Consider the following 21725-nt stretch of genomic DNA (forward strand, 5'->3'; position numbering starts at 1 on the left):
TGACTGGTGGCCTGTTAACATCTCTGTTTAATATCACACATTATTTAGATACTGACTGGTGGCCTGTTAACATCTCTGTTTAATATCACACATTATTTAGATACTGACTGGTGGCCTGTTAACATCTCTGTTTAATATCACACATTATTTAGATACTGACTGGTGGCCTGTTAACATCTCTGTTTAATATCACACATTATTTAGATACTGACTGGTGGCCTGTTAACATCTCTGTTTAATATCACACATTATTTAGATACTGACTGGTGGCCTGTTAACATCTCTGTTTAATATCACTCACACATTATTTAGATACTGACTGGTGGTCTGTTAACATCTCTGTTTAATATCACACATTATTTAGATACTGACTGGTGGCCTGTTAACATCTCTGTTTAATATCACACACATTATTTAGATACTGACTGGTGGCCTGTTAACATCTCTGTTTAATATCACATATTATTTAGATACTGACTGGTGGCCTGTTAACATCTCTGTTTAATATCACATATTATTTAGATACTGACTGGTGGCCTGTTAACATCTCTGTTTAATATCACACACATTATTTAGATACTGACTGGTGGCCTGTTAACATCTCTGTTTAATATCACACATTATAGATACTGACTGGTGGTCTGTTAACATCTCTGTTTAATATCACACATTATTTAGATACTGACTGGTGGCCTGTTAACATCTCTGTTTAATATCACACATTATTTAGATACTGACTGGTGGCCTGTTAACATCTCTGTTTAATATCACACATTATTTAGATACTGACTGGTGGCCTGTTAACATCTCTGTTTAATATCACACATTATTTAGATACTGACTGGTGGCCTGTTAACATCTCTGTTTAATATCACACATTATTTAGATACTGACTGGTGGTCTGTTAACATCTCTGTTTAATATCACACACATTATTTAGATACTGACTGGTGGCCTGTTAACATCTCTGTTTAATATCACACACATTATAGATACTGACTGGTGGCCTGTTAACATCTCTGTTTAATATCACACATTATTTAGATACTGACTGGTGGCCTGTTAACATCTCTGTTTAATATCACACATTATTTAGATACTGACTGGTGGTCTGTTAACATCTCTGTTTAATATCACACATTATTTAGATACTGACTGGTGGCCTGTTAACATCTCTGTTTAATATCACACATTATAGATACTGACTGGTGGCCTGTTAACATCTCTGTTTAATATCACACATTATTTAGATACTGACTGGTGGCCTGTTAACATCTCTGTTTAATATCACACATTATTTAGATACTGACTGGTGGCCTGTTAACATCTCTGTTTAATATCACACATATTATATAGATACTGACTGGTGGCCTGTTAACATCTCTGTTTAATATCACACACATTATTTAGATACTGACTGGTGGTCTGTTAACATCTCTGTTTAATATCACACATTATTTAGATACTGACTGGTGGCCTGTTAACATCTCTGTTTAATATCACACATTATTTAGATACTGACTGGTGGTCTGTTAACATCTCTGTTTAATATCACACATTATAGATACTGACTGGTGGCCTGTTAACATCTCTGTTTAATATCACACACATTATTTAGATACTGACTGGTGGTCTGTTAACATCTCTGTTTAATATCACACATTATTTAGATACTGACTGGTGGTCTGTTAACATCTCTGTTTAATATCACACATTATTTAGATACTGACTGGTGGTCTGTTAACATCTCTGTTTAATATCACACATATTATTTAGATACTGACTGGTGGTCTGTTAACATCTCTGTTTAATATCACACATTATTTAGATACTGACTGGTGGTCTGTTAACATCTCTGTTTAATATCACACACATTATTTAGATACTGACTGGTGGCCTGTTAACATCTCTGTTTAATATCACACATTATTTAGATACTGACTGGTGGCCTGTTAACATCTCTGTTTAATATCACACATTATTTAGATACTGACTGGTGGCCTGTTAACATCTCTGTTTAATATCACACATTATTTAGATACTGACTGGTGGCCTGTTAACATCTCTGTTTAATATCACACATTATTTAGATACTGACTGGTGGCCTGTTAACATCTCTGTTTAATATCACACATTATTTAGATACTGACTGGTGGCCTGTTAACATCTCTGTTTAATATCACACATTATTTAGATACCGACTGGTGGTCTGTTAACATCTCTGTTTAATATCACATATTATTTAGATACTGACTGGTGGCCTGTTAACATCTCTGTTTAATATCACACATTATTTAGATACTGACTGGTGGCCTGTTAACATCTCTGTTTAATATCACATATTATTTAGATACTGACTGGTGGCCTGTTAACATCTCTGTTTAATATCACACATTATTTAGATACTGACTGGTGGTCTGTTAACATCTCTGTTTAATATCACACATTATTTAGATACTGACTGGTGGCCTGTTAACATCTCTGTTTAATATCACATATTATTTAGATACTGACTGGTGGCCTGTTAACATCTCTGTTTAATATCACACACATTATTTAGATACTGACTGGTGGCCTGTTAACATCTCTGTTTAATATCACATATTATTTAGATACTGACTGGTGGCCTGTTAACATCTCTGTTTAATATCACACATTATTTAGATACTGACTGGTGGCCTGTTAACATCTCTGTTTAATATCACACACATTATAGATACTGACTGGTGGCCTGTTAACATCTCTGTTTAATATCACACACATTATTTAGATACTGACTGGTGGTCTGTTAACATCTCTGTTTAATATCACACACATTATTTAGATACTGACTGGTGGTCTGTTAACATCTCTGTTTAATATCACATATTATTTAGATACTGACTGGTGGCCTGTTAACATCTCTGTTTAATATCACACACATTATTTAGATACTGACTGGTGGCCTGTTAACATCTCTGTTTAATATCACACATTATTTAGATACTGACTGGTGGCCTGTTAACATCTCTGTTTAATATCACACATTATTTAGATACTGACTGGTGGCCTGTTAACATCTCTGTTTAATATCACACATTATAGATACTGACTGGTGGCCTGTTAACATCTCTGTTTAATATCACACATTATTTAGATACTGACTGGTGGTCTGTTAACATCTCTGTTTAATATCACACATTATTTAGATACTGACTGGTGGCCTGTTAACATCTCTGTTTAATATCACACATTATTTAGATACTGACTGGTGGTCTGTTAACATCTCTGTTTAATATCACACACATTATTTAGATACTGACTGGTGGCCTGTTAACATCTCTGTTTAATATCACACATTATTTAGATACTGACTGGTGGCCTGTTAACATCTCTGTTTAATATCACACATTATTTAGATACTGACTGGTGGCCTGTTAACATCTCTGTTTAATATCACACATTATTTAGATACTGACTGGTGGCCTGTTAACATCTCTGTTTAATATCACACACATTATTTAGATACTGACTGGTGGTCTGTTAACATCTCTGTTTAATATCACACATTATTTAGATACTGACTGGTGGCCTGTTAACATCTCTGTTTAATATCACACATATTATTTAGATACTGACTGGTGGCCTGTTAACATCTCTGTTTAATATCACACATTATTTAGATACTGACTGGTGGCCTGTTAACATCTCTGTTTAATATCACACATTATTTAGATACTGACTGGTGGCCTGTTAACATCTCTGTTTAATATCACACACATTATTTAGATACTGACTGGTGGCCTGTTAACATCTCTGTTTAATATCACACATTATTTAGATACTGACTGGTGGCCTGTTAACATCTCTGTTTAATATCACATATTATTTAGATACTGACTGGTGGCCTGTTAACATCTCTGTTTAATATCACACATATTATTTAGATACTGACTGGTGGCCTGTTAACATCTCTGTTTAATATCACACATTATTTAGATACTGACTGGTGGCCTGTTAACATCTCTGTTTAATATCACACATTATTTAGATACCGACTGGTGGCCTGTTAACATCTCTGTTTAATATCACACATTATTTAGATACTGACTGGTGGTCTGTTAACATCTCTGTTTAATATCACACACATTATTTAGATACTGACTGGTGGCCTGTTAACATCTCTGTTTAATATCACACATATTATTTAGATACTGACTGGTGGTCTGTTAACATCTCTGTTTAATATCACACATTATTTAGATACTGACTGGTGGCCTGTTAACATCTCTGTTTAATATCACACATTATTTAGATACTGACTGGTGGCCTGTTAACATCTCTGTTTAATATCACATATTATTTAGATACTGACTGGTGGCCTGTTAACATCTCTGTTTAATATCACACATTATTTAGATACTGACTGGTGGTCTGTTAACATCTCTGTTTAATATCACACATATTATTTAGATACTGACTGGTGGCCTGTTAACATCTCTGTTTAATATCACACATTATTTAGATACTGACTGGTGGCCTGTTAACATCTCTGTTTAATATCACACACATTATTTAGATACTGACTGGTGGCCTGTTAACATCTCTGTTTAATATCACATATTATTTAGATACTGACTGGTGGCCTGTTAACATCTCTGTTTAATATCACACATTATTTAGATACTGACTGGTGGTCTGTTAACATCTCTGTTTAATATCACACATTATTTAGATACTGACTGGTGGCCTGTTAACATCTCTGTTTAATATCACACATTATTTAGATACTGACTGGTGGCCTGTTAACATCTCTGTTTAATATCACACATTATTTAGATACTGACTGGTGGCCTGTTAACATCTCTGTTTAATATCACACATTATTTAGATACTGACTGGTGGCCTGTTAACATCTCTGTTTAATATCACACATTATTTAGATACTGACTGGTGGTCTGTTAACATCTCTGTTTAATATCACACATATATTTAGATACTGACTGGTGGCCTGTTAACATCTCTGTTTAATATCACACATTATTTAGATACTGACTGGTGGCCTGTTAACATCTCTGTTTAATATCACACATTATTTAGATACTGACTGGTGGCCTGTTAACATCTCTGTTTAATATCACACATATTATTTAGATACTGACTGGTGGTCTGTTAACATCTCTGTTTAATATCACACATATTATTTAGATACTGACTGGTGGCCTGTTAACATCTCTGTTTAATATCACACATTATTTAGATACTGACTGGTGGCCTGTTAACATCTCTGTTTAATATCACACATTATTTAGATACTGACTGGTGGCCTGTTAACATCTCTGTTTAATATCACACATTATTTAGATACTGACTGGTGGCCTGTTAACATCTCTGTTTAATATCACACATATTATTTAGATACTGACTGGTGGCCTGTTAACATCTCTGTTTAATATCACACATATTATTTAGATACTGACTGGTGGCCTGTTAACATCTCTGTTTAATATCACACATTATTTAGATACTGACTGGTGGCCTGTTAACATCTCTGTTTAATATCACACATTATTTAGATACTGACTGGTGGTCTGTTAACATCTCTGTTTAATATCACACATTATTTAGATACTGACTGGTGGCCTGTTAACATCTCTGTTTAATATCACACATTATTTAGATACTGACTGGTGGCCTGTTAACATCTCTGTTTAATATCACACACATTATTTAGATACTGACTGGTGGCCTGTTAACATCTCTGTTTAATATCACACATTATTTAGATACTGACTGGTGGCCTGTTAACATCTCTGTTTAATATCACACATTTATTTAGATACTGACTGGTGGCCTGTTAACATCTCTGTTTAATATCACACATTATTTAGATACTGACTGGTGGCCTGTTAACATCTCTGTTTAATATCACACATTATTTAGATACTGACTGGTGGCCTGTTAACATCTCTGTTTAATATCACACATTATTTAGATACTGACTGGTGGCCTGTTAACATCTCTGTTTAATATCACACATTATTTAGATACTGACTGGTGGCCTGTTAACATCTCTGTTTAATATCACACATTATTTAGATACTGACTGGTGGCCTGTTAACATCTCTGTTTAATATCACACATTATTTAGATACTGACTGGTGGCCTGTTAACATCTCTGTTTAATATCACACATTATTTAGATACTGACTGGTGGTCTGTTAACATCTCTGTTTAATATCACACATTATTTAGATACTGACTGGTGGCCTGTTAACATCTCTGTTTAATATCACACATTATTTAGATACTGACTGGTGGCCTGTTAACATCTCTGTTTAATATCACACATTATTTAGATACTGACTGGTGGCCTGTTAACATCTCTGTTTAATATCACACATTATTTAGATACTGACTGGTGGCCTGTTAACATCTCTGTTTAATATCACACATTATTTAGATACTGACTGGTGGTCTGTTAACATCTCTGTTTAATATCACACATTATTTAGATACTGACTGGTGGCCTGTTAACATCTCTGTTTAATATCACACATTATTTAGATACTGACTGGTGGCCTGTTAACATCTCTGTTTAATATCACACATTATTTAGATACTGACTGGTGGCCTGTTAACATCTCTGTTTAATATCACACATTATTTAGATACTGACTGGTGGCCTGTTAACATCTCTGTTTAATATCACACATTATTTAGATACTGACTGGTGGCCTGTTAACATCTCTGTTTAATATCACACATTATTTAGATACTGACTGGTGGCCTGTTAACATCTCTGTTTAATATCACACATTTATTTAGATACTGACTGGTGGCCTGTTAACATCTCTGTTTAATATCACATATTATTTAGATACTGACTGGTGGCCTGTTAACATCTCTGTTTAATATCACACATTATTTAGATACTGACTGGTGGCCTGTTAACATCTCTGTTTAATATCACACATATTATTTAGATACTGACTGGTGGCCTGTTAACATCTCTGTTTAATATCACACATTATATAGATACTGACTGGTGGTCTGTTAACATCTCTGTTTAATATCACACATTATTTAGATACTGACTGGTGGCCTGTTAACATCTCTGTTTAATATCACACATTATTTAGATACTGACTGGTGGCCTGTTAACATCTCTGTTTAATATCACACATTATTTAGATACTGACTGGTGGCCTGTTAACATCTGTTTAATATCACACATTTAATATCAACATCTCTGTTTAATATCACATTATTTAGATACTGACTGGTGGCCTGTTAACGTCTCTGTTTAATATCACACATTATTTAGATACTGACTGGTGGCCTGTTAACATCTCTGTTTAATATCACATATTATTTAGATACTGACTGGTGGCCTGTTAACATCTCTGTTTAATATCACACATTATTTAGATACTGACTGGTGGCCTGTTAACATCTCTGTTTAATATCACACATTATTTAGATACTGACTGGTGGCCTGTTAACATCTCTGTTTAATATCACACATTATAGATACCGACTGGTGGTCTGTTAACATCTCTGTTTAATATCACACACATTATTTAGATACTGACTGGTGGTCTGTTAACATCTCTGTTTAATATCACACATTATTTAGATACTGACTGGTGGCCTGTTAACATCTCTGTTTAATATCACACACATTATTTAGATACTGACTGGTGGCCTGTTAACATCTCTGTTTAATATCACACATTATTTAGATACTGACTGGTGGCCTGTTAACATCTCTGTTTAATATCACACATATTATTTAGATACTGACTGGTGGCCTGTTAACATCTCTGTTTAATATCACACATTATTTAGATACTGACTGGTGGCCTGTTAACATCTCTGTTTAATATCACATTATTTAGATACTGACTGGTGGCCTGTTAACATCTCTGTTTAATATCACACATTATTTAGATACTGACTGGTGGCCTGTTAACATCTCTGTTTAATATCACACATATTATTTAGATACTGACTGGTGGCCTGTTAACATCTCTGTTTAATATCACACATTATTTAGATACTGACTGGTGGCCTGTTAACATCTCTGTTTAATATCACACATATTATTTAGATACTGACTGGTGGCCTGTTAACATCTCTGTTTAATATCACACACATTATTTAGATACTGACTGGTGGCCTGTTAACATCTCTGTTTAATATCACACATTATTTAGATACTGACTGGTGGCCTGTTAACATCTCTGTTTAATATCACACATTATTTAGATACTGACTGGTGGCCTGTTAACATCTCTGTTTAATATCACACATATTATTTAGATACTGACTGGTGGCCTGTTAACATCTCTGTTTAATATCACACATTATTTAGATACTGACTGGTGGCCTGTTAACATCTCTGTTTAATATCACACACATTATTTAGATACTGACTGGTGGCCTGTTAACATCTCTGTTTAATATCACACATTATTTAGATACTGACTGGTGGCCTGTTAACATCTCTGTTTAATATCACACATTATTTAGATACTGACTGGTGGCCTGTTAACATCTCTGTTTAATATCACACATTATTTAGATACTGACTGGTGGCCTGTTAACATCTCTGTTTAATATCACACATTATTTAGATACTGACTGGTGGCCTGTTAACATCTCTGTTTAATATCACACACATTATTTAGATACTGACTGGTGGCCTGTTAACATCTCTGTTTAATATCACACATTATTTAGATACTGACTGGTGGCCTGTTAACATCTCTGTTTAATATCACACATTATTTAGATACTGACTGGTGGCCTGTTAACATCTCTGTTTAATATCACACATTATTTAGATACTGACTGGTGGTCTGTTAACATCTCTGTTTAATATCACACATTATTTAGATACTGACTGGTGGCCTGTTAACATCTCTGTTTAATATCACACATTATTTAGATACTGACTGGTGGCCTGTTAACATCTCTGTTTAATATCACACATATTATTTAGATACTGACTGGTGGTCTGTTAACATCTCTGTTTAATATCACACATTATTTAGATACTGACTGGTGGCCTGTTAACATCTCTGTTTAATATCACACATTATTTAGATACTGACTGGTGGCCTGTTAACATCTCTGTTTAATATCACACATTATTTAGATACTGACTGGTGGCCTGTTAACATCTCTGTTTAATATCACACATTATTTAGATACTGACTGGTGGCCTGTTAACATCTCTGTTTAATATCACACATTATTTAGATACTGACTGGTGGCCTGTTAACATCTCTGTTTAATATCACACACATTATTTAGATACTGACTGGTGGCCTGTTAACATCTCTGTTTAATATCACACATTATTTAGATACTGACTGGTGGCCTGTTAACATCTCTGTTTAATATCACACATTATTTAGATACTGACTGGTGGCCTGTTAACATCTCTGTTTAATATCACACATTTATTTAGATACTGACTGGTGGCCTGTTAACATCTCTGTTTAATATCACACATTATTTAGATACTGACTGGTGGTCTGTTAACATCTCTGTTTAATATCACACATTATTTAGATACTGACTGGTGGCCTGTTAACATCTCTGTTTAATATCACACATTATTTAGATACTGACTGGTGGCCTGTTAACATCTCTGTTTAATATCACACATTATTTAGATACTGACTGGTGGCCTGTTAACATCTCTGTTTAATATCACACATTATTTAGATACTGACTGGTGGCCTGTTAACATCTCTGTTTAATATCACACATTATTTAGATACTGACTGGTGGCCTGTTAACATCTCTGTTTAATATCACACATTATTTAGATACTGACTGGTGGCCTGTTAACATCTCTGTTTAATATCACACATTATTTAGATACTGACTGGTGGCCTGTTAACATCTCTGTTTAATATCACACACATTATTTAGATACTGACTGGTGGTCTGTTAACATCTCTGTTTAATATCACACATTATTTAGATACTGACTGGTGGCCTGTTAACATCTCTGTTTAATATCACACATTATTTAGATACTGACTGGTGGCCTGTTAACATCTCTGTTTAATATCACACATTATTTAGATACTGACTGGTGGCCTGTTAACATCTCTGTTTAATATCACACATTATTTAGATACTGACTGGTGGCCTGTTAACATCTCTGTTTAATATCACACATTATTTAGATACTGACTGGTGGCCTGTTAACATCTCTGTTTAATATCACACATTATTTAGATACTGACTGGTGGCCTGTTAACATCTCTGTTTAATATCACACATTATTTAGATACTGACTGGTGGCCTGTTAACATCTCTGTTTAATATCACACACATTATTTAGATACTGACTGGTGGTCTGTTAACATCTCTGTTTAATATCACACATTATTTAGATACTGACTGGTGGCCTGTTAACATCTCTGTTTAATATCACACATTATTTAGATACTGACTGGTGGTCTGTTAACATCTCTGTTTAATATCACATATTATTTAGATACTGACTGGTGGCCTGTTAACATCTCTGTTTAATATCACACATTATTTAGATACTGACTGGTGGCCTGTTAACATCTCTGTTTAATATCACACATTATTTAGATACTGACTGGTGGCCTGTTAACATCTCTGTTTAATATCACACATTATTTAGATACTGACTGGTGGCCTGTTAACATCTCTGTTTAATATCACACATTATTTAGATACTGACTGGTGGCCTGTTAACATCTCTGTTTAATATCACACATTATTTAGATACTGACTGGTGGCCTGTTAACATCTCTGTTTAATATCACACATTATTTAGATACTGACTGGTGGCCTGTTAACATCTCTGTTTAATATCACACATTATTTAGATACTGACTGGTGGTCTGTTAACATCTCTGTTTAATATCACACATTATTTAGATACTGACTGGTGGCCTGTTAACATCTCTGTTTAATATCACACATTATTTAGATACTGACTGGTGGTCTGTTAACATCTCTGTTTAATATCACATATTATTTAGATACTGACTGGTGGCCTGTTAACATCTCTGTTTAATATCACACATTATTTAGATACTGACTGGTGGCCTGTTAACATCTCTGTTTAATATCACACATTATTTAGATACTGACTGGTGGCCTGTTAACATCTCTGTTTAATATCACACACATTATTTAGATACTGACTGGTGGCCTGTTAACATCTCTGTTTAATATCACACATTATTTAGATACTGACTGGTGGCCTGTTAACATCTCTGTTTAATATCACACACATTATTTAGATACTGACTGGTGGTCTGTTAACATCTCTGTTTAATATCACACATATTATTTAGATACTGACTGGTGGTCTGTTAACATCTCTGTTTAATATCACACATATTATTTAGATACTGACTGGTGGTCTGTTAACATCTCTGTTTAATATCACACATATTATTTAGATACTGACTGGTGGCCTGTTAACATCTCTGTTTAATATCACATATTATTTAGATACTGACTGGTGGCCTTTTAACATCTCTGTTTAATATCACACATTATTTAGATACTGACTGGTGGCCTGTTAACATCTCTGTTTAATATCACACATTATTTAGATACTGACTGGTGGTCTGTTAACATCTCTGTTTAATATCACACATTATTTAGATACTGACTGGTGGCCTGTTAACATCTCTGTTTAATATCACACATTATTTAGATACTGACTGGTGGCCTGTTAACATCTCTGTTTAATATCACACATTATTTAGATACTGACTGGTGGCCTGTTAACATCTCTGTTTAATATCACACACATTATTTAGATACTGACTGGTGGCCTGTTAACATCTCTGTTTAATATCACATATTATTTAGATACTGACTGGTGGCCTGTTAACATCTCTGTTTAATATCACACATTATTTAGATACTGACTGGTGGCCTGTTAACATCTCTGTTTAATATCACACACATTATTTAGATACTGACTGGTGGCCTGTTAACATCTCTGTTTAATATCACACATTATTTAGATACTGACTGGTGGCCTGTTAACATCTCTGTTTAATATCACACATTATTTAGATACTGACTGGTGGCCTGTTAACATCTCTGTTTAATATCACACATTATTTAGATACTGACTGGTGGCCTGTTAACATCTCTGTTTAATATCACACATATTATTTAGATACTGACTGGTGGCCTGTTAACATCTCTGTTTAATATCACATATTATTTAGATACTGACTGGTGGCCTGTTAACATCTCTGTTTAATATCACACATTATTTAGATACTGACTGGTGGCCTGTTAACATCTCTGTTTAATATCACACATTATTTAGATACTGACTGGTGGCCTGTTAACATCTCTGTTTAATATCACACATTATTTAGATACTGACTGGTGGCCTGTTAACATCTCTGTTTAATATCACACATTATTTAGATACTGACTGGTGGCCTGTTAACGTCTCTGTTTAATATCACACATATTATTTAGATACTGACTGGTGGCCTGTTAACATCTCTGTTTAATATCACACATTATTTAGATACTGACTGGTGGCCTGTTAACATCTCTGTTTAATATGACACATTATTTAGATACTGACTGGTGGCCTGTTAACATCTCTGTTTAATATCACACATTATTTAGATACTGACTGGTGGCCTGTTAACATCTCTGTTTAATATCACATATTATTTAGATACTGACTGGTGGCCTGTTAACATCTCTGTTTAATATCACACATTATTTAGATACTGACTGGTGGCCTGTTAACATCTCTGTTTAATATCACACATTATTTAGATACTGACTGGTGGTCTGTTAACATCTCTGTTTAATATCACACATTATTTAGATACTGACTGGTGGCCTGTTAACATCTCTGTTTAATATCACACATTATTTAGATACTGACTGGTGGCCTGTTAACATCTCTGTTTAATATCACACATTATTTAGATACTGACTGGTGGCCTGTTAACATCTCTGTTTAATATCACACATTATTTAGATACTGACTGGTGGCCTGTTAACATCTCTGTTTAATATCACACATTATTTAGATACTGACTGGTGGCCTGTTAACATCTCTGTTTAATATCACACATTATTTAGATACTGACTGGTGGCCTGTTAACATCTCTGTTTAATATCACACATTATTTAGATACTGACTGGTGGCCTGTTAACATCTCTGTTTAATATCACACATTATTTAGATACTGACTGGTGGCCTGTTAACATCTCTGTTTAATATCACATATTATTTAGATACTGACTGGTGGTCTGTTAACATCTCTGTTTAATATCACACATTATTTAGATACTGACTGGTGGCCTGTTAACATCTCTGTTTAATATCACACATTATTTAGATACTGACTGGTGGCCTGTTAACATCTCTGTTTAATATCACACATTATTTAGATACTGACTGGTGGCCTGTTAACATCTCTGTTTAATATCACACACATTATTTAGATACTGACTGGTGGCCTGTTAACATCTCTGTTTAATATCACACATTATTTAGATACTGACTGGTGGTCTGTTAACATCTCTGTTTAATATCACACATTATTTAGATACTGACTGGTGGCCTGTTAACATCTCTGTTTAATATCACACACATTATTTAGATACTGACTGGTGGCCTGTTAACATCTCTGTTTAATATCACACATTATTTAGATACTGACTGGTGGCCTGTTAACATCTCTGTTTAATATCACACATTATTTAGATACTGACTGGTGGCCTGTTAACATCTCTGTTTAATATCTGTTGTACACACATTATTTAGATACTGACTGGTGGCACACACATTATTTAGATACTGACTGGTGGTCTGTTAACATCTCTGTTTAATATCACACATTATTTAGATACTGACTGGTGGCCTGTTAACATCTCTGTTTAATATCACACATTATTTAGATACTGACTGGTGGTCTGTTAACATCTCTGTTTAATATCACACATTATTTAGATACTGACTGGTGGCCTGTTAACATCTCTGTTTAATATCACACATTATTTAGATACTGACTGGTGGCCTGTTAACATCTCTGTTTAATATCACACATTATTTAGATACTGACTGGTGGCCTGTTAACATCTCTGTTTAATATCACACACATTATTTAGATACTGACTGGTGGCCTGTTAACATCTCTGTTTAATATCACACACATTATTTAGATACTGACTGGTGGCCTGTTAACATCTCTGTTTAATATCACACACATTATTTAGATACTGACTGGTGGCCTGTTAACATCTCTGTTTAATATCACACATTATTTAGATACTGACTGGTGGCCTGTTAACATCTCTGTTTAATATCACACATTATTTAGATACTGACTGGTGGCCTGTTAACATCTCTGTTTAATATCACACATTATTTAGATACTGACTGGTGGCCTGTTAACATCTCTGTTTAATATCACACATTATTTAGATACTGACTGGTGGCCTGTTAACATCTCTGTTTAATATCACACATTATTTAGATACTGACTGGTGGCCTGTTAACATCTCTGTTTAATATCACACATTATTTAGATACTGACTGGTGGCCTGTTAACATCTCTGTTTAATATCACACATTATTTAGATACTGACTGGTGGCCTGTTAACATCTCTGTTTAATATCACATATTATTTAGATACTGACTGGTGGCCTGTTAACATCTCTGTTTAATATCACACATTATTTAGATACTGACTGGTGGCCTGTTAACATCTCTGTTTAATATCACACATTATTTAGATACTGACTGGTGGCCTGTTAACATCTCTGTTTAATATCACACATTATTTAGATACTGACTGGTGGCCTGTTAACATCTCTGTTTAATATCACACATTATTTAGATACTGACTGGTGGCCTGTTAACATCTCTGTTTAATATCACACATTATTTAGATACTGACTGGTGGCCTGTTAACATCTCTGTTTAATATCACACATTATTTAGATACTGACTGGTGGCCTGTTAACATCTCTGTTTAATATCACACATTATTTAGATACTGACTGGTGGCCTGTTAACATCTCTGTTTAATATCACACATTATTTAGATACTGACTGGTGGCCTGTTAACATCTCTGTTTAATATCACACATTATTTAGATACTGACTGGTGGTCTGTTAACATCTCTGTTTAATATCACACATTTATTTAGATACTGACTGGTGGTCTGTTAACATCTCTGTTTAATATCACACATTATTTAGATACTGACTGGTGGCCTGTTAACATCTCTGTTTAATATCACACATTATTTAGATACTGACTGGTGGCCTGTTAACATCTCTGTTTAATATCACACATTTATTTAGATACTGACTGGTGGCCTGTTAACATCTCTGTTTAATATCACACATTATTTAGATACTGACTGGTGGCCTGTTAACATCTCTGTTTAATATCACACATTATTTAGATACTGACTGGTGGCCTGTTAACATCTCTGTTTAATATCACACATTATTTAGATACTGACTGGTGGCCTGTTAACATCTCTGTTTAATATCACACATTATTTAGATACTGACTGGTGGCCTGTTAACATCTCTGTTTAATATCACACATTATTTAGATACTGACTGGTGGCCTGTTAACATCTCTGTTTAATATCACACATTATTTAGATACTGACTGGTGGCCTGTTAACATCTCTGTTTAATATCACACATTATTTAGATACTGACTGGTGGCCTGTTAACATCTCTGTTTAATATCACACATTATTTAGATACTGACTGGTGGCCTGTTAACATCTCTGTTTAATATCACACATTATTTAGATACTGACTGGTGGCCTGTTAACATCTCTGTTTAATATCACACATTATTTAGATACTGACTGGTGGCCTGTTAACATCTCTGTTTAATATCACACATTATTTAGATACTGACTGGTGGCCTGTTAACATCTCTGTTTAATATCACACATTATTTAGATACTGACTGGTGGCCTGTTAACATCTCTGTTTAATATCACACATTATTTAGATACTGACTGGTGGCCTGTTAACATCTCTGTTTAATATCACACATTATTTAGATACTGACTGGTGGCCTGTTAACATCTCTGTTTAATATCACACATTATTTAGATACTGACTGGTGGCCTGTTAACATCTCTGTTTAATATCACACATTATTTAGATACTGACTGGTGGCCTGTTAACATCTCTGTTTAATATCACACATTATTTAGATACTGACTGGTGGCCTGTTAACATCTCTGTTTAATATCACACATTATTTAGATACTGACTGGTGGCCTGTTAACATCTCTGTTTAATATCACACATTATTTAGATACTGACTGGTGGCCTGTTAACATCTCTGTTTAATATCACACATTATTTAGATACTGACTGGTGGCCTGTTAACATCTCTGTTTAATATCACACATTATTTAGATACTGACTGGTGGCCTGTTAACATCTCTGTTTAATATCACACATTATTTAGATACTGACTGGTGGCCTGTTAACATCTCTGTTTAATATCACACATTATTTAGATACTGACTGGTGGTCTGTTAACATCTCTGTTTAATATCACACATTATTTAGATACTGACTGGTGGCCTGTTAACATCTCTGTTTAATATCACACATTATTTAGATACTGACTGGTGGCCTGTTAACATCTCTGTTTAATATCACACATTATTTAGATACTGACTGGTGGCCTGTTAACATCTCTGTTTAATATCACACATTATTTAGATACTGACTGGTGGCCTGTTAACATCTCTGTTTAATATCACACATTATTTAGATACTGACTGGTGGCCTGTTAACATCTCTGTTTAATATCACACATTATTTAGATACTGACTGGTGGCCTGTTAACATCTCTGTTTAATATCACACATTATTTAGATACTGACTGGTGGCCTGTTAACATCTCTGTTTAATATCACACATTATTTAGATACTGACTGGTGGCCTGTTAACATCTCTGTTTAATATCACACATTATTTAGATACTGACTGGTGGCCTGTTAACATCTCTGTTTAATATCACACATTATTTAGATACTGACTGGTGGTCTGTTAACATCTCTGTTTAATATCACACATTATTTAGATACTGACTGGTGGCCTGTTAACATCTCTGTTTAATATCACACATTATTTAGATACTGACTGGTGGCCTGTTAACATCTCTCACACATTATTTAGATACTGACTTTAATATCACACATTATTTAGATACTGACTGGTGGCCTGTTAACATCTCTGTTTAATATCACACATTATTTAGATACTGACTGGTGGCCTGTTAACATCTCTGTTTAATATCACACATTATTTAGATACTGACTGGTGGCCTGTTAACATCTCTGTTTAATATCACACATTATTTAGATACTGACTGGTGGCCTGTTAACATCTCTGTTTAATATCACACATTATTTAGATACTGACTGGTGGCCTGTTAACATCTCTGTTTAATATCACACATTATAGATACTGACTGGTGGCCTGTTAACATCTCTGTTTAATATCACACATTATTTAGATACTGACTGGTGGCCTGTTAACATCTCTGTTTAATATCACACACATTATTTAGATACTGACTGGTGGCCTGTTAACATCTCTGTTTAATATCACACACATTATTTAGATACTGACTGGTGGCCTGTTAACATCTCTGTTTAATATCACACATTATTTAGATACTGACTGGTGGCCTGTTAACATCTCTGTTTAATATCACACACATTATTTAGATACTGACTGGTGGTCTGTTAACATCTCTGTTTAATATCACACATTATTTAGATACTGACTGGTGGCCTGTTAACATCTCTGTTTAATATCACACATTATTTAGATACTGACTGGTGGCCTGTTAACATCTCTGTTTAATATCACACATTATTTAGATACTGACTGGTGGCCTGTTAACATCTCTGTTTAATATCACACATTATTTAGATACTGACTGGTGGCCTGTTAACATCTCTGTTTAATATCACACATTATTTAGATACTGACTGGTGGCCTGTTAACATCTCTGTTTAATATCACACATTATTTAGATACTGACTGGTGGCCTGTTAACATCTCTGTTTAATATCACACACATTATTTAGATACTGACTGGTGGCCTGTTAACATCTCTGTTTAATATCACACATTATAGATACTGACTGGTGGCCTGTTAACATCTCTGTTTAATATCACACATTATTTAGATACTGACTGGTGGCCTGTTAACATCTCTGTTTAATATCACACACATTATTTAGATACTGACTGGTGGCCTGTTAACATCTCTGTTTAATATCACACACATTATTTAGATACTGACTGGTGGTCTGTTAACATCTCTGTTTAATATCACACATTATTTAGATACTGACTGGTGGCCTGTTAACATCTCTGTTTAATATCACACATATTATTTAGATACTGACTGGTGGCCTGTTAACATCTCTGTTTAATATCACACATTATTTAGATACTGACTGGTGGTCTGTTAACATCTCTGTTTAATATCACACACATTATTTAGATACTGACTGGTGGCCTGTTAACGTCTCTGTTTAATATCACACATTATTTAGATACTGACTGGTGGTCTGTTAACGTCTCTGTTTAATATCACACATTATTTAGATACTGACTGGTGGTCTGTTAACATCTCTGTTTAATATCACACATTATTTAGATACTGACTGGTGGCCTGTTAACATCTCTGTTTAATATCACACATTATTTAGATACTGACTGGTGGCCTGTTAACATCTCTGTTTAATATCACACACATTATTTAGATACTGACTGGTGGTCTGTTAACATCTCTGTTTAATATCACACATTATTTAGATACTGACTGGTGGCCTGTTAACATCTCTGTTTAATATCACACACATTATTTAGATACTGACTGGTGGTCTGTTAACATCTCTGTTTAATATCACACATTATTTAGATACTGACTGGTGGCCTGTTAACATCTCTGTTTAATATCACACATTATAGATACTGACTGGTGGTCTGTTAACATCTCTGTTTAATATCACACATTATTTAGATACTGACTGGTGGCCTGTTAACATCTCTGTTTAATATCACACATTATTTAGATACTGACTGGTGGCCTGTTAACATCTCTGTTTAATATCACACATTATTTAGATACTGACTGGTGGCCTGTTAACATCTCTGTTTAATATCACACATTATTTAGATACTGACTGGTGGCCTGTTAACATCTCTGTTTAATATCACACATTATTTAGATACTGACTGGTGGCCTGTTAACATCTCTGTTTAATATCACACATTATTTAGATACTGACTGGTGGCCTGTTAACATCTCTGTTTAATATCACACATTATTTAGATACTGACTGGTGGCCTGTTAACATCTCTGTTTAATATCACACATTATTTAGATACTGACTGGTGGCCTGTTAACATCTCTGTTTAATATCACACATTATTTAGATACTGACTGGTGGCCTGTTAACATCTCTGTTTAATATCACACATTATTTAGATACTGACTGGTGGCCTGTTAACATCTCTGTTTAATATCACACATATTACTTAGATACAAAGAAAAGGTTTCACAGTGAAACATTTTTGTCCAGGAAATTGTCTAAAAGAGATTGAATTTGTTGTTGATCAATAGTTGTTTTTGGTTGGTTTCCACACTACATTCCTTCCCTCTATAGCATTTCTTAATGTTACTCAGTTCCTTTGGCTTTGATGCCTCATGATTTAGTATTGCTCTGTTCAAGTAGACTGTGATTTTGCTGTGGTCTGATAGGGGTGTCAGTGGGCTGACTGAACGCTCTGAGAGACTCTGGGTTGAGGTCAGTGATAAAGTAGTCCACAGTACTACTGCCAAGAGATGAGCTATAGGAGTCCCCTCCAAGCCTACCATTGACTATGTACAAACCCAGGTAACACTGCAATAAAATAGTCTGTTTAGCACCATTCTCTCCCTAACACTAACCACAATGTGGATGTGTGTGCCAAGCCAGGACTCTGTTCCACGGAGACATCTCTCCACCCTGTCTCTTCCTCTTCCTCTCTCTCGGGAGACTTCACTGTATGCTGTGAGAACATTGCTTACCCTCCGCCCTTCATCCCCTTCATCCGTCCATCTCCCACCATCTCTTTCTCTCCGGTGGCTGCCCTTAATGTGCTGCTGTTTGCCTGAGGCCGCTGTGGAAGCACAGAGCCTGGGGACAGCATCCAACACACTAACTTCTCTCTCTCGCTCCATCCAATTTTCCCTTTCTCTCTCTTCCTTCATCTCTCTCCCTCTTCATCTCTCCCTCTCTTCCTCAATCTCTATCTTTCCCTCTTCATCTCTCCCTCCTCGCTCTCTCTCTCCCTCCCCCTCCCTCACATCTCACCCTCCTCACTCTCTCTCTCCCTCACATCTATCCCTCCTCACTCTCTCTCTTCCTCCAGTTCTCCCTCAGCTCTCCCTCCTCTCTCTCCCTCAGCTCTCCCTCTTCTCTCTGCCTCCATCTCTCCCTCAGCTCTCCCTCCTCGCTCTCTCTCTCACTCACATCTCTCCCTCCTCTCTCTCCCTCAGCTCTCCCTCCTCGCTCTCTCTCTTCCTCACATCTCTTCCTCCTCTCTCTCTCTCTCTCCAACACCGTAACTCCCTCATCCTATCAAACACATTTAACCTAATCATAAACATTAAGCGAGGAGCTCCATCCATCCATCCCTCTCTGATATAAACTGGTACCCTGAGTCATTTCGGGCACCCTCTCTGAAGGAAATGGTCTATTTTCTGATAGTATTTCTGTAATAACATTAAGTGTAATCCGTGCTTGTCTCTGGTCAGGCTTGACTCAGGCTCGAGCTGAATGTGCTTGGCAGACAACATTTCAACTAAAACCGTAATCAATTTTTTTCCTGAGAGGAACTCTAGAGGTTGTACTTGTTAAATACTTCCTCAGAGAGTCCTGGTTAATAACCTTCTCCTTAAGCCTTGGCATGTGTCCCAAATGGCATCCTACTCGTTAGCGCAACGACTTAGGGCTTCAAAAGAAGTAGTGCACTATGCAGGAAACAGGGCGGGTGCCATTTGGGATCAATCTCAGATCGGATCCTCAAATTTAGTGTGATCCTAATTGCTGCATTGCTGAAGTTAATTAAATTGGTACTGCCTCCCTATTGGCTGTTGAGGAAGCCGAAGCTGATCCACACAGAACATGACCCACCCCAAAAAAACACATCACTAATGGAATGACAACAACAACAACTCTAAGAAGACGACAACTAAAGAACAACAACAACAGTTAAAAAAAGAAGAAAATAAAGACAATCTCAAAACATTCAAGAATAATGAGAGTGGGTGTGTGTTAGAGAGTATGTGTGTGTGTTAGAGTGTGTGTGTGTGTTAGAGAGTGTGTGTGTGTGTGTTAGAGTGTGTGTGTGTGTGTGTTAGAGTGTGTATGTGTGTGTGTGTGTTAGAGTGTGTGTGCGTGTGTTAGTGTGTGTGTGTGTGTGTTAGAGTGTGTGTGTGTGTGTTAGAGTGTGTGTGTGTGTGTGTGTTAGAGTGTGTGTGTATGTGTTAGAGTGTGTGTGTGTGTGTGTTAGAGTGTGTGCGTGTGTGTTAGCGTGTGTGTGTGTGTGTGTTAGAGTGTGTGTTAGAGTGTGTGTGTGTTAGAATGTGTGTGTGAGTTAGTGTGTGTGTGTGTTAGAGCG

Source organism: Oncorhynchus masou, chromosome 31 (genome assembly GCF_036934945.1).
Source record: "Oncorhynchus masou masou isolate Uvic2021 chromosome 31, UVic_Omas_1.1, whole genome shotgun sequence".
NCBI lineage: Eukaryota > Metazoa > Chordata > Actinopteri > Salmoniformes > Salmonidae > Oncorhynchus > Oncorhynchus masou.